This window comes from Ischnura elegans, chromosome 7, assembly GCF_921293095.1.
Source record: "Ischnura elegans chromosome 7, ioIscEleg1.1, whole genome shotgun sequence".
In the NCBI taxonomy this organism is placed as follows: Eukaryota; Metazoa; Arthropoda; class Insecta; order Odonata; family Coenagrionidae; genus Ischnura; species Ischnura elegans.
Genome location: NC_060252.1, coordinates 102,133,990 through 102,145,705, shown reverse-complemented (window position 1 = coordinate 102,145,705; position 11,716 = coordinate 102,133,990).

Below are 11,716 nucleotides of genomic sequence, written 5' to 3'. Positions count from 1 at the left end.
CTCACCTCTTACACCTTCTAACAGTTAATTTGTATTTCAATAAGCCTACTTTTTCTCACAAGAGCCCCTCCACGCCATCCTAAGTGATATTCACATTGTTGGGTGATGATCCTAAAATTCGTCTGGACCGCTGGGCAGATCAGTGGATGTGAGGACGGGTTTAAGAGTAATTTTATACGAACATGTATTTGTAGAACTCCCTCTTGGGGAGGGAATTAATCTTCGAAAAAATTCTACCTGAGACTACGAGTATTTTCCTTGCTAACCTTCGACATTTATCATATTGATACTAAGGTTGGAATCTCAATATTGGTCTCAGATTATGACAATTGCGCGTCTCCAGTGTATTATGGAAGAAAAATATAGAAATACAAATTAAATTCATTGGAGGCAACAAGCGACTATCGGACCGATTTGCTTACTCCCGCACGACCTTCAGTTTTAATCACATTTTTGAGGAACCGTTTGAGCCCCCACCTCCAAACTCATTCCTCACACTTACTCTAACCACTTCGAATAGTAGATACCTAATTTATTATTTCTTTGAGTGTGGGTCTGACCTTTAATTAGGTTACAATATAGGTGTTTACGGATGTCAGCTAATCTGTACACGACATGTCCATGCGCGATTACAAAATAGGCATCAATTTCCATAAATTAATCACGAAGAGTTTCAAACAGACATAACATTATGTTCATGTAAGTAAATTATATTCACCTCGACTTGTTTTGCGCTAAATATTAATCCGAATTTTCGACGTACGTAACTGTACAGTAATGCCAAAGCCTTGTTCAAAAATAAATTCATCGCTTGATTAATGGTGGATCAGCACAATAAACGACTTAATCTTTCAATCACAGAACAAATCGCGCATCAATCCTGAAATGAATATCAGAAGATTTAGGTTCATTACGATTGTTTTTCTTTGGTAGATACAACTATCTGACTTGATAACCATAAGACCATAAGATGAACCACGCCTCCTCGTGGGAGCACAACAAACCCACTTGAGTTAGGAGGGAGTGACTTTTCTTCGGTGAGGTCGAAATGGAGTGATTAGTTATCGAGGAAGGGAATTTGAGTAGCAGAGTGATTTTTGTGATTCGGTGCGCTCGAGTCCGAACAATTGACCCTCCCTTCAAACTCACGAGGGTTTGTTGTTCTGCGATGTCGAAAGGTTGGTTTAGCGTCGTCGCCAATGGGGAATTTTCACATATTTTGAAAACTATGTCAAAATGTAGTAAACCTCTAGGAAAGAATATCTACCGGGGGAAATTTCAATACAAGCGTTAGTTTTCAAGATATTAAAGGTCAAAGTGGAGGAGTGGGGGGTGCGAACGAAAGTAGTGTGTCCAAGAGGAGTGACGTCATTTCTCCCCAAACAGAGTTGCTAACGTCCGAGGCGTGGAGCTTCGAGATTGTTGCGGTATACGTACGCCAGGAATACGGTATGTTTACCTACGTGAAGTGCTGTTTATAATATCGAATAATAAATATTGCGTGGTGCCTATGCGTCCAAATACATCTCGAAATTCTAATAAAATATTCGTCCTTATGTCGAATAATAAAGCGAGAAGAAAGAAGTGGGTTAAGGCGATGAAGAGGAAGAACGATCTGTCGACGAAAACGACGGGATTTGTTCGTGAAGATCACTTTACCTTAAGTAATTACGACAGAATTATGCTGAGAAATGACTTGAGTGTGTGGTGCGGAGGACGTGCCCTGTTCGCGCAGTACCCGCCTGTCGCTTGCATGCTGTTTTTGCTGAGTTATCGTAGGTTGACGGCCCTCGTAGTACCCGACGTCTTATAATTATAATATGTTTTGAATTCGTCAATGATTAATCATGATAAGAATACTTAAAGGGTACATACAGTAGGCTACCCTCCCTCTCTCCGAAATCAATTGATTCACATGCATAATATTCCAACTGAACTCCCTCGAAACCATATTTGCTACCTAGCAGTGTATAATTTGTAAGAAACTCACTGATGCATAATCACTACCTCCTCAAATCAACTGACTTAGAGCTATAAGAGTAAATACAACCTGAGGAAGTGGTGGAAAGTCGAGGTCAGGAAAAGTCATGCCAATTGAAACCAGAGTCAAAAATTGTTGGTGTTCAGAAAAGAAACCTGTTTCCGCCAATGCTGCTACTTCTCCTATGAATATGATAAGTGACTGACATGGAATCAGACAGGGAGATATGTAGCCAAAGGGTCAAGTATATTGTGTTTTTCTTGGAAAAAAGGCAGCATTGTATTTAAGAGTAGATTGTGAAAATTATTTTATTGTTGATATGCTATCAGGAAAGACTGGGTTACCTGTTATTGCTATGTTCAGGAAAATTAGACTCAACAAATCCTTCAATATTTTAGCCTAGAAGATCTCAATGTCTCACCCTCGACAGCGGCACGATATTTCTCTGCTTTCATTATTCCGGTGGCTGGTCTTTTGAAAAATCTAGTTTTTTGGGTTGACAAAAATAAGATGTTACTAATTAATATGCCAATTCCCTTTCCTGCTCGCCTTCACATGTAGAGTCAACTATTGATTGTTTAGACATAGAAATAGAAAAGCCAGGTAACCCAATTTGGCAAAGTTTAACCTGAATTGGAGCATAAAAAAATAGATCAGTACTCGCTGCAGTGAGTGACATTTTCTATTGTATGGATCAGTTATTTTTACTGCGATCAGTGTAACAAATTGCGCTTAGTTTATTACGCTGCGATAGGTATAAAGTAAAAAAGTGAATTGCGAAGGAAACTCTAAATCCGTTTTTTACAGAACTAATCAGTGCATTATACTGCTGATTGTGAAGAAAAATAGAAATAATGTTTTTTCAAACGCTATTATTTCAAAAGGAATCATTTTTAACATTACTATAAAATCAATGAATTGTTTATAGCTCAAATATTTCTATCTAAACTCAATAAAAAAAAAATCATATGATTCTTCTTTAGAAAATTTCATTTCGAGGGGTAATGGTGGCCGGGCAATAGATAGTGTCATTCGCATAGACGGGATTTCTTGAGCAAATTCTAAAAGGCTGTGGGGTAAAAGTAGATCGCGCGTTCAAACTAACTGTTCACTCATTCAGTGGTAAAATTTGAGAGTTAATTAGACCACCAAGAGTTTCCAAGAATGTAGAGAGCTCTCAAGATGAAGTTAAGCTAACCAAGCAAATAGAAAGCTTTAGGACCCATGTGGAGAGTAATAAGAAAGGTCAGGGAATACAAGTTGCTTGTCCTTCATTCCTGAATTGACAACCGTTTAGTGCAAAAAAGCAGGATTAGAGGATAGCTTTAAAAGACAATCACTTCTACCATAACGATATTCGGGCTCTGCCTCAATGATGGGGAATTTTTTTAGGAAGCGACGGAAAATACTTTGAATGATTCATTTATAACCTTTTTTGAAATAAAGATTTATTTTTCATTTAAAAACAGCGAGAGATTAGTTGCGCACCTAATACTATTTAACATAAATGATTGAATTTTGTCATACGTTTGCTAAATAGCTTATAATTATTTTGTAGGCTTCTAATAGAAGTGTCATAGCTTACATTAAAAGCTGTATTATCTTATGCTTATGCCTATCGTTAAGCAGCCACTATAAAAGCGGCTTCAAAAGTTCAATACCTTTCAAAACCTGTACACACTTCAGACAGTATGCATACAGAACACACCTTAAAACTGTGCATAGTATGATGTGCATAATGTGCACAGAAAAATTACCTAAAATCTGTGCACAGAAAGCATTTCACAACATACTGAATCAAAAAGCTGATATCATACAGAAAGCAAAAAATCATAACTTGTACCATATAAACTATATTTGCACTAACTAGATGCATCAACATTTCATGCAGAAATTTTCAACGGAGGCCGAGTAGCTACTACTGTATTCGTAAAATCTGGTCCAGTAATGCCATAATAAACTAGAAAAACTTACCGCGAAGCCTTCACTTCTCTAAATTCTGCAGTCAAAAAGTCTGGGTTACTTTTAAAATATAATGCCATCATTATGGAATTCACCTCTGGGAGATTATCGCAACAGCCTTTTCACGAAATCGTTTTCCATTTCGCATATATTCGATATATTCTTGTTCTACGAATACAGAAAATGGATAAAATATACTTGACGTGACTAAATAAAGTCTTAAAATGTCTGAGAGAAAACACGGATTAAAAAAATACCGAAATATTCACTTACTCAACGACTGCTTCATTGTAGCTTCTGCGGCCGTACATGCAAAACGAAAACGCCGTAGGGAGAAATGACGTCACCAACAATCAGAGCTAACTTCGCGTTTGCAGACGCATTTCACTGTTTTAAATGAATTTAATGATAAAATCAATGGTTTACGAGAAGTTTAATTGGTGAAAATGGATTCCTGGTGAAAATTGCTATAAGAATCATATATTATTTCGATGAAAAAAATTCATGCAACTTCCCCATTCGGCGTTCATTCTCGAAAAAAATTTCGGTTCCTGGGTGGTAAGGTTTTTGTCTCAGAGACTATACTAATGCTGCACCTTTAAGGTAAAGAATTTTAACTATTCTAAGAGTGATAAATCATTTCAAATTTAATAACTATAAATTTTCCAACATAATAATTTGCTCACATGCGTGGAGTTGAATTTACGTGGAAATTTTACGTGTCATTGGAAAATTTGGAATAATTACCTCACAAAGCGGAATAGGCACACCACTGAGAAATAAAATCAACACTACCATCACACCGATATCCAGCAACTGAATAATATTCTGACAATGAGAGGCAAATTCTAATGAAGGAGGCAATAATATTATCAAATATAGGATTCTCCATTCAGCTGCCACTCACCACGCATTTTAACTGGTTTACAAAAGAGAGGGATCCGAATTTCATGGTGATATTATTAGATAAAGTTAATAATTAGTTTAAAAAAGTTAAAATCATTGTTACTTGTTTGTTTCCTTATATTTGTAACCTCGACTCTTTCAACAGGATTGGAGTTTAATCCAATGGTCCGAGCATCGTTTGATGTGTTATTCCTCTTCTGTAACTCTCATTGTATCACAAAATGCTAAATACAATGTAATACAATCACCACATGTGCTTCCACACACACTGACACACCACCGAACACAATTATCACTATGCCATGGGCTGACTCAGTGATTTCCAAATTCCGATTTTATCCCACTCCACTTAGACCAATGCACTTGTTCACCATGCGCAACGAACAGTAAACGTTTTTTAGATGCATAAATCACTTCCTTAAATTTATTGAAAAATGGAATAATTACTTCACAAGACGGAAAAGGCACGCCATTCAGAAAAATTCGACATTCTCATCACACGGCTCTCGAGCAACTGAACCATAGTCTGAGTGGCTTCTCACAGATCGGACATTTTCTCCACCCTAAAATCAAAATTGAGTCATGCCGAAGGCCTGAAGCCACGATCAACTCAACCAGTCTGTACATGACCCCACAAATTGTTAGTCCCTAAAAAATTGCAAAAGTACGACCGGTTAAACGGCAGTGATGCGCCTTGTCTACCGCACGTGCAAATTCTAGTTATTACTCACGGTGGATTCGTATGGGCATTCTTCGCTTCGAGGGCATTGCCTGATTCATTATGAAGCGAGGGATAAAAGACCAACTCTCATCGCGGAATAAAATAGATTCGACTGAAAATATAAAGCGTAGGGTGAGACGGGGATTCATAAATCCTTACAATAATATAAAGACCGCCATATTTCTCCATCAGCTGGAGCATAGTTGTCCCCCACGAGACGTATCACGGGGACTGTGCACTACACTTGGGCAGGACCTCGGCACATTTATTTTTAGCAGGAAAGATTTGGAAAAATGCTAATGCAAGAGGAACGAATAGTACAAAAGAGAGGACTTTACAATCAGTAGCTACTCCCCGTGAATTTAAACGGCTTAACAAAAGAGGAAAAGCTATCCGAATTTCACGGGGAAATGAGATACATTTAGGGGTGTTAACCGAAATTCATATTCGAGATGATAATCTATCAAAATCATTTCATTTCCGCGCTAATCCTCGTGATCAAATATCATATATTGCAAATAAATATAATGGGAATAAATTGATCACTATGACCTCATCTTTAGGATACAGTTTTGGAAAGCCGTTTTCAATGCAGTCCAAGTAACACTATGAACGTAACCTCTAAGAGACACACTAGGGTCTCCTCTGCGTGGAAACATTTTCGAACATCAGTTCTAGTAACACTTTCCATCCGGATTACTTCTTAAGCAGTCGCGCCTGTCACCGCTGAGTAGGGTTCTCTTTTTGGCCTGTCGTCATCAATTGAACCCCTAGCCTCCCTAAGGCAGTAGTTGTTCTTGACGAATATATAAATAATATAATAAAAGCTAATGTAATAATTTTAATGTTTTTTTCGCAGAAATATGATAATATGACATGATGGTACGATAATCAGTCTTTAAAAATGAAATTAGCGAGATATTAGATACGCCGTTGAATATGAACTCAAAATTTACACCCGCACTGAAAGTGTTGAAGAACAAATAATACATACTCTCTGAAATATGTTTTCTGCAGTGAGAAAAAACTCGGAAGAAAAAAAAACAAAAGTTGTACAGAATCATTAAGTTATGGGAATATGATTTGATGTTTTCCTGGCGAATAATGTGGGTAAAATCTTCTCGGGATTCCCATCGGGTTGATTTAACCATATGAGACAAAGTTTACAGCTCCGACTCGGGACTCGAAACGTTGGCTAATATGGAGAATTTAACCCGGTGGGAGTCCCGAGAAGAGTTTGCCCAATTTCTAGGAAGCTTCCTGTGTATCACGGGGCCGGTGCAGCCTCCTCGAGCCTCCAAATGCGGAGCAGAAGCCGAGTCGAAGCAATCTTGTACCGCATGTGCTGTGGCGTAATTTCCCTTTCGCCTTCGATAATTATGTCAATTAAAAATATCATTTTATTCTCCCTTTAATAATAATAATCCTTAATACATCGTGTAGGGAAGAGTTATACACGTTTTTATTGTTGATTAAATGTTCATGTTAAATTTATAGTTATGCTAAACATGGAGTCTCTAATTTTTACCTCTAGCTATAGGAATTTGAAAGTTGGAGAAGCTAGTAGCAAGAATCCGTGACATTTGACTTTTCTAATGACAGAATTGCTTATTCTTATTCACGTAAACCGATAGAGAGGCATAATGTAAGGACTGCGGACTTTTAGAAGGAGCACATGACGTCAGGAGTTAATCATTCCATAGCCCCCCCTGCTTCCACTTCTGCACAGACATTCCTCAAGGCCGAATTGGAGCCACGGCAGAAGCCGCTTTTTAAGGGTATATTGAACACCTTTTAAAACGGACTGTGGGAACCTGATTCCCTCAAGCCCCGCATTGTGACGGAGCAGCAGCCTAATCAGCTGATTTCTTTCCATGACACGACGATACGAATCAAATCAACTGATTTTGGCGTTACCTGGTGGAACATAGTTATGTTCATGGTACAGCAAAGCAAAAACAAAGTCCTGTTCCACAAATAATTTAACACTGTCCTCTAGTTTCAACGGCTTAGCGTCATTGTCAAGATAAACAGACAGCTCCCATACATTACAGGGCATTATATCACTGACAGCGGGTAAAGGGGAGCAGAGGTGGTTATTCGCGTGATACGAAACTTTTCGCCTCCCGGCCGCATCAATTAACAGGGACTCCCGGGTGTCTACATACTTTTGAAAACGATAGTACAAATGCGGGGTCGGTGAGAGCTCACACCTCGTGCAGGCATGTACATACATGTGTTAAGGACGCTTTATACGGGGCATATAATTGCACAATCTGACGTGTGTACGAAGGCGCAGTCAAAATAGGGTGGCTTCCTATTTTTTTCCTATTGACTAAATCGAACGATCAGGCTTCTAGATTTTTATATGGTGATATCTACTTTTGGCGATTAAATGAAAAGTGAAAATTTTCTTGCTCGCGAAAACGCGACGGCTAAGTATGAACGCTGGGAAAAGCCCGAATGACGTTATTTTGGTTCCAGCTGCCGCTGTGTGAAGCCACCTTGGTGCGAGGCTATGAGCGCCGCTACGATGCAACCTGCTAGCTGGTAGCAGAGTACCTAGCAGGTAGCGCTTGGCTTAAATAAGGATTATTATTACCCTATCAAACGAAGGATACTTTCCGACCTTAGGCAGTTTTAATAAGTGATTATTAAGAGATGTTTCCCTGAGATATGCGACTCATGCATGCATTGATAATCTCAGACTATGTAAAACTCTCAACTACTCGTATAGAAACTAGGTTCATGTGACGTTACGTGAGTGGAATCGCAAGGGCGCCAATCTGGCCTTTTTCAAATGAGGTTAAAACTGACCATTAGCATTCTTCTAAACTGGGAAGTCTAAAACCAAATAATTTTTGTATTATGAATACACTAATAGTTGGTAACGAATCACTATCAATGTCTTTTGTTTCCTTTGATGAAGGTAAATACCCTATTACGTCGTGTAAAGTGGTTAATTGCTAGAACGCTTGCGAGAATGCATGGACGTGAAAGATGGCAAAATAGCCCCAGTCCTATTTCGTTCGTACATTTGCACAATTTCGCATAGTAATGAGGAATTAAATTCAGTTATAACCTGCGCAATTTTGAGACACTTTAATGGACTTTTTTTCGGTGATTACGAAAATCTAGTGCATTAATCTGTATGTTGGTGTATGCTCACCCCCTGCCAAACACCATTGCGGCGGCTCTCAGGGTATTATGTACGTGTAGAACATTTGATGAAGTAACTCTTGATGGCTCTGAAGAAATTATTTGCTTTCGCAATAATGACTTTGACTTGAGAAATTTCAGTTGCATCCTACCCCGTTTTAGAATGCGCGCCGTACCACAATTCCCTAGTAATATATATACGCCTCATTCGAGAGGCTTTTCTTACGTCAGATCTTCATCTTGCACACTCGTATCAAAGGAAAGCCTGTTTATAGCATTACTAATATCGAGCCTTTCCTCCACAGATTACAGTGTTATACCGCCACGCAGGGCAACGCCACCGTGAGGATAAGAGAACGCAACCCATGGCTCTCTACGGACATCATGCTTCCAAGGAAAGCCGGAATATCCAAGGACAACGAAAAGGAACATCTTCTCCCCTCCACGATTCATCAGTGATCATGGCCACCTTTACCATCAGGACATAGAAGTACTGTCGTATGTCCCCAGCCTCTGGGCCGATCCAGCTCAGCCAGTCGCCACGCCACAACTCAGCCCCTAGCCAAGCTAGGCATAGCCTTTTAGTCTACCCCAAGGGAAGGTCCAAAAAACCCTCTTATCTACCTCCGGACCGACATCCGCCGATCACGAGCGGGTCATCTCGTAGACTTGCACTTTGGACTAGCATGCCTACGTGCCGGCTCACGCGTAGCAATGGCTGCTGGATGCTACAGTACCAATGACAGCGTCGATTCACCCAGTGATTCCCCTCCCCCGTGACGCTGACCATCACGTACGATCTCTCCCTGAGGTGGTGGAAAGTGAAAGACTATTTATTGATCAATTTATTTACTTATCTATTTATGATTGTATTCAGTAGATTCACCCTATTCTTGTTATATATATTCTCAATTTTATGCATTGTTACTATCGACATGAATTGTCTATCCTTGGTGTATTAATATTTTATATAGTTTATTGTACTGTGGCCTGACGGTGGATTTACGTGTTTTCCGCCGTCTTTGAGCGGATGGCGGGCCGATACCACTTCCTCATCAGTCTTCAACCCCAGTAATGCTGAAGAGGCGCCAGACAAAACAGCTCCACGAATATATAATAATAAAAAATAAAAATACATATATTCGTGGAGCTGTTTAGTTATATATATTTTTGTTCTAATTTATTTTGTTAGTGTGTGTAATCTTTTACGTGACGTTTATTATTAAACTGAGCAATGCGGATGATGGTGGAGTTAGCCATTGAAACGTCGGCAGCACAAGTTCTGACCCGGTTGGGAACCCGAGAAGAATTCGTCTCATTAGTTCGTCGGGAGGGAACTGAATGATATCTGTAAATTCAGAGGAAAAAAGGTTTGTATGGAGAGGGGAGAGGATTTCTAGAACCGAGTTGGAGGAAAGAATGCCTAGTAAGGTTGGTAAGAAGAATGATAAGTCCATTTATTCGGTGAGATGATCTTGAAGATTTTCAACCCCCCTCTTAGTGAGAGATCGTAAGATTTGGCTCGGGCCCCTCCAATCCTCCCTCTAATCTCACGTGAGACTCTAAAATGCGTATTTTCAATCTAAGTAGGTTAACCTATGCTTCATTGTGTTGCATTTGTTAGAAAATATAATGTTTTACTTGAGCAGGTTGAGCAATTCAACTATTTAGGCAGTATGTTAGAGGAAAAGGGATACAGTAGTAAGGACATCAGGAAGAGAATTGCATTAGCGAAGGAGGTTTTCATGAACAGGAAGGAGCTCCTGAGAGGATCGCTATGTAAGAGCTTAAAGAAAAGGTTGGTGAAGAGTTTGATCTGGAGTGTAGCTCTCTACGGTGCAGAAATGTGGACACTGAGGAGAGAAGACGAGAGAAGATAGGGGGCGTTCGAGATGTGGGTATGGAGAAGAATGGAGAGGGTGAAATGGACGGAGAGGAAAAGGAATGACGAAGTGCTGGATATGGTTGGCGAGGAGAGACAGCTTTTAGATGCGATACGGATGAGACAGAAGGTATGGATGGAGCAAGTACTTAGCGGGGAGTAGATGTTGATAATGGTGTTAGAGGGTAGAATATTAGGGAAACAAGGGAGGGGAAGGAAAAGAATAGGATTTTTAGATAGATTGAAAGGGAGTAGGCCTTACAGTGAATTAAAGAAGGCAGTGCTGGAAGGAAAGGGAGGCTCCCAGATCACTTCCTGAATACTCCATGGAAACCTACCTTAATCGGTAGAATACTATAATAATAATTATTGTCTCCTATGCAATCATCGCACACTTACCTTTCATCTCTCTACCTTATTTACCAAGTATTCAATAGATGGTCAACCGATCAAAACCACGGGAATTTCTTAATTTATTAGAAATAAGGTCTAGTTTCTAGGGAATATAATTAATTGGGTGTAAATAAATTATATCATTTGAAAGCATCGCAATAGCAAAATTAACTACAATGAGTTTAAATTAGTGATAGTCCAGCATGACTTAAGTCATAATGACCTTCATTGACTTTTTGCTTCACGAAAGTTGCATCCTATGGAACTGTGAAATTACTGTCAAACACATTCCTCAGCACATTTGCTTCACATATGTATGTGAGATTAAAATTATTTGGGAGTTGGGCACTCTCAGCTCCCTCCAAATATGTATGTAATCGTGAACACACTCACTTTATCTCTGATCTACCCTTATTTTGAACGGTCATCTGCTTTAACCAATTCACTCTGTCAGCATATCAAGACATCTGTGGTCATTGTGCATCAGGCAGGCATGGATGCTGGGTGTTTTACCCTTTATCGCCAGCTCCTATTGTTAGAAAACATTTTCTTTGCTACAAATAGCATGAGAATACTTTAAACCTCTCTGCAGCTTGTTATTGGGGTGGAGTTACCCTGGTATTGTCGTCACTCTTTTGGGACCGCTCAAGGCTATAAGACTATCCCTTACCCTAGCCACTGGACTACACCATCTAACCCAATCATAACACAA